Here is a 5214-nt window from a genome sequence, read left to right on the forward strand (position 1 = left end):
TATGGGGAGTAATTGTTTAACGGGTATAGAATTTTACTTTTGCAAGATAAAAAGAGTTCTGGAGATCGGTTGCACTGATAATTTGAATGTTCTTAACACTGTGGAACTGTACACTTAAAAATGGTTAAGATGGTAAATTCTATGTTATGTGTATTTTACCAAAATTAAAAACAAACCAACAACAAAAACACACTTAGAAATTTGGAAGAGGACCCTGCAGAATTAAAACTCAGACCACTGAGGGTTGGTGTCTCTGAGCTCAGAGGAAGGGCCCTGTGGCCCTGGGCCCTGGACATCTGAGAAGGGGGCAGTGACCAGCTGGTGCTGGTGTCTCTAAAGGGGTCACAATGAAGCTGGTTCTTCGTGTTGGAAAAAACTGCAAACTGATATCAAGTGGTGATACTGGAATGAAAGGAACCAAGGGAACTGCTGGTGCTGGTGAAGAAGGGTTGCGGTGGTGACACTGACAGAAACAGGAAGCGGAAAGGAGAAATCCCTTTTCTTCTTTAGCGGTTCAGTCTCCCTCTAGCGCCCTCTCTTGGCGGAGCCTAACTTGGCGCCATCTGGCGAGCAGAGAAGCTGTTTGCAGAGTCCCAGTCCCAGCAGCACAAAGCTGAGGATAGAAGGGTGGTTTGAAGATGAGGCGGTGGCAGCCACAGCAGCTACTGAACGTTTTTGAGCAAGCAAGTGGCATAATCAGACTTTTAGAAAGCTAACTATGGTGGCTGTGCGAGAATGAATTAACACCAGGAGAGACTTAGGAGACCATTGAATCTGTCCAGGAAAGGTACAGGGATAATCCAGTGTTGGGTTTGCTCCAATTCTGACATCAAGTTTTTCTGCCCTATTCCTGACTCCTGAATCCTGTTTCCCTCTTTATCCTTTGTTCTAGTAAATGGATCCCTTTCCAGTTTCCTGTTTCTTCTCTTGACTTTTCAGCCCACCCAAGACTGCCCAAACTCAAAAGTTGGGGACAGCTCAGAACCCTAGACTGGAGAGCCTGGCTGGATCGCCTAATATAATCTGCCTTAAGTATTGTCAGGGAGGAAACTTTTTTCCTTTACCTATCTTAGGTTCTTGGCTGGGGCTCTGTAATAAACACAGGTTAGCAAGAGAAAAACAAAAGTTTATTAATATCAACATGTAGATCTCACATATATGTGGGAGAAACTAAGGGAAGAGTAACTCAAAGAGGTGGCTTAGAATTCAGGCTTATATGGTATCTTTAACAAAGAACAATAAAGTTGTAGAGAAGTGACAGGACAAAGGAAAATGGTTTTAGACTTCCAAAAAAGGAAATTGTGGGAAGGTAAATATATGGGAGGAAACTAATGGTAGATAAGTATAGTCGGCAACGTTCGTTATGTAGATTTTGCTAGTGCCATCTCCAGACTGAGTCTAAAGTTGCCTCCCATGATTTCCTTTTGTCTTTTCTGATAGAGAGGGAGGAGAGACACCTTTGAAAATTTATGTCCTGCCTTTAGTCAAATAGGGGAAAAGCAAGGAGTTTTTCCAGTATCTTCTTCTTCTTGACTGCCTTCAGTTCAAAATAATCCTCATGGCAAAGTGGCATGTTTTGAGGTGATATATTTTGATTTCCTTCAATATCATCATGTTCTACAAAACTGTTCAGATATCCTGCTACTCCTCTGAAATCCCAGAGACTAACGGCTTACCTTGACCTACTACATCCATACGTGTTAGGGTTTCAGAGACAAACAAAACTCTACACTCGAGGAAACCAGGCCAGGAGAAGAGAAAGAAAATGTAAATAAATAATTACAAACTAGTGATTAAAAAATAGAAGCTAACACTTATTATAAGATAGGCATGTTTAAGGGCTTGAGATACATTAACTCATTTAAACCCCACAACTAGACTTCGAGGTATGTTCTGTGATTATTCCCAATGTATAGATGGTGAAACTGAGACACAGAGAGATTAAGCAACCAAGTTCATGCAGCAAGGAAGTGCTGGAATTGACATTCAAACCCCAGAGCAGCCTGGCTCTGGAGTTCAGGGCTTTAGGGTTGAAAAGGTTTAGAAAGATTGCTGAGGGAAATTCAAGTGGAAATCAACAGAGGGCTTGAAAAACTGGATTCAGTTTCCACCTGAGATTAAAGGGAAAAAAATGTGTATGTGTGTATGTGTGTGTGTGTGTGTGTGTGTGTGTGCATATGTGTATGTGTGTGCCTGTGAGTATGCAAGCACATGGTGGGCATGCAGTTGTGTGTGTGTGTGTGTGTGTGTGTGTGCGCGTTTGTGTATGTAACTGTTTGGCTCTCCACGGAGCTATTTATTCCAATAGTGGTGAGGGATTGCTGTGAGTCATCCCCTTTCTCCTGTCTGCCACTTCTTATCATGCATCATTTCTGTGACAGAGAGCAGAGGGTATTCAGCCATGCCAAGCAGCCCAGACCCCAATCCTCTTCTCTACATCAGCCTCAATTTTTATTCAACAATATCTATCTCAATTACCAAATGAGATAATGTATAGGAGAGTGTTTTGCAAATTATTAAGTACCATACAAATATTAGTTATTATTGTCACTACCACCAGCAGAGCTGGTCAATTACTGTAACTTTCCTTCCCCACATGGGAAAGTGCTGCAAAAATCCTCACGAAGAAACTCATTGAAAAGTCCTCATGTTGTTTTTGGAACTGGTCACTAGGTGTTGCTATTTGTTAAGATAACATATTACTAACCTTTTCCCCCCGGGCTACAAAATGCCTTTTGGTAGAGGTACTGAGATTGCTTTTCTCTATGTGATTTTGAGAATAACCCATTGTGTTTCCCATAATTTACAGTGTGATAATTCAAACTCAAGTGAGGGAGATTAAATGTCCTTAGATTTTACTTCTTTTTCCTCCGTTCATGCCGTTGGTTTCAACAATGATTTGTCTGACTGCAATGCCTGCAAGGTAGATCACTCCTCAATCCCCATTTCAGTCATTCAACAAATATGTATTGAGCATTAGATATAGGCCAGACATTGAACCAGGAGCTGCAGAAACAAAAATTAAAGAAAGTTGTATCCATCATGCAGCTTACTCTGCTATCTCTTTCTCAGACAACAGACCCACATTTCCAACTTTCTGTTGGGAAACGAACTAAACAAATGCACATGTCTTTCTAGTTCCTGCATTGAAACTCTCCCACAGTAGCATCCACGTAGCTCACCTGCAACTCAAACTCACTGTATTCAGCTTGAGTACCACCTCTTGACTTGAATGGAACTATGCTTTTCTGTCATCAAGCTCAAAAACTTCACTTTTCTCCTTTTTTCCCCTCTCGCTTCAAATTAATTGTCACGTCCAAGCTTTGAAACAGGTTTTCCCCTCATCTCCTTCCCCAAAGCCCCTAGCATTCAAATCTTCGGTCCCCCTTGCCTGGGCCACAGTGAAAGACTCCTAATTGACTTTCCACTCTCCTTTTCCTCTTACCTACAACAAATCCTCTACTGTTGACAGAGTGATTTTCTTGAGGAGTGCTTCATTGTATAGCTCCGACCTTCATTCTTTATTCTAAACTATTTAAACCTCTCTTTAGCGTCTAAAGCTCTTCTCCATCGTCTGACTTCAGCCTATATAATCTGCACTCTACCCCTAAATTAACAAAAAGTGGGTGAAAAAATATTTATGTGTCAGCATTGGGTTAAGGCACGTGGAGTAGAGAGATGAACAAAACCAGACCCCTTTTCTCAGGCTAAGCAGAAGAAGGTTATTAAATAAGTGTTAAGGACTGAACTGTGCCCAACCCACCGCCTCCCCCTGCCCCGACTCCTATGATGAAACCCTAACCCTCTGTGCCTTAAAACGTGACTGTATTTAAAGATAGGGCCTTTAAGAGAGGTGATTAAGGATAAATGAGGTCATATGTGTGGCCCTAATCCATTATGACTGGTGTACTTATAAGAAGAGGGAGTGACACCAGGGAGGTGCCCACACAGAGAAAAGGTCATGTGAAGACATAGCAAGAAGGCAACCATCAGCAAGTCAAGAGGAGAGACTTTGGGAGAAGCCAAACCTGCTGACGCCTTGATCTTGGATTTCTAGTCTCCAAAACTATGAGAAAATAAATTTTTGTTGTTTAAGCCATCCCGTCTGTGATATTTTATTACGACAGTGCTAGCAAACTAATATAAGTAAATACAAAATATTTTTGGAAAAAGATTACTGGCCTGTATACGGGACTACAAGGAGGAAGTAGTTAACTAATTTCACTTTTATAAGCCCAGTGGTGCATTATTCTTTGTTATATTATTTATTGCTCTCCTAATACGTCCAATTTTATCCAGTCTCCATGGCTTTGCCCTTGATATTTTTTTTCACTTGGTACACTCTCCTTTCCATCCTATCTCTGCTATCAAAATTTTACTCATCCTTGAAGGCCAATGCCATTATCAACACTTCCACAAAGTCCTTCCTCTGTTCTGAACTTGATTTGATTTGCCTTTCCTTTTGGCTTCTTTACTATTTGGGGGGTATCTTTCCGATAGTCTTCATCTTCCAAAGATTTATTTATGAATCTGTCATTTGACTTATCTATTCTTCCCAATTATAAGTGCCCTGATAGAAGGAAATGTCTCTCACTTATTTTTATATTCCTTATGGGACTTATTGCTGTGACTTGCACACAGTAGATGCTCAATAAATATTTATTTAATTTGAACAAGAGGGGAATTCTGCTAGAATAGAGAGAATGATACATTTTTGCTTGACATTTTAATGAAGATATATTGTTTGTTCTTTTTCTGTAAAAAACAAAAATAAAAACAAACCTACAGCTTCTTTTCTGTTCTCTTGATCTCCTGAAGGAAGATTCAGCCACCTTGTTGGTTCTGCAGCTTCATCAGTTTCTCAGTGTGTTCCCTCTCCTGATGATATTGGTGAAGAAAATATTTGGCCAAGTTCTTCAAAGCCATGTCATCATGGTCAAAGTAGTAAGATTTAAAGATTTAAAGGGAATGATTCAGCTGAAGCTGTTTCCAAAGCAAGCCTACTTTGGATAAAGCTGACTATGCAAATTTCTAAGTCTTGAATTGTCAGTTTATCCAAATCTAGTTAAAGTTTGGATTAAACATACAAACTCAGGGGCTACCCTGGTGGCGCAGTGGTTGAGAGTCCACCTGCTGATGCAGGGGACACGGGTTCGTGCCCCGGTCTGGGAAGATCCCACATGCCGCGGAGCGGCTGGGCCCGTGAGCCATGGC

Source organism: Tursiops truncatus, chromosome 1 (assembly GCF_011762595.2).
Source record: "Tursiops truncatus isolate mTurTru1 chromosome 1, mTurTru1.mat.Y, whole genome shotgun sequence".
Lineage (NCBI taxonomy): Eukaryota > Metazoa > Chordata > Mammalia > Artiodactyla > Delphinidae > Tursiops > Tursiops truncatus.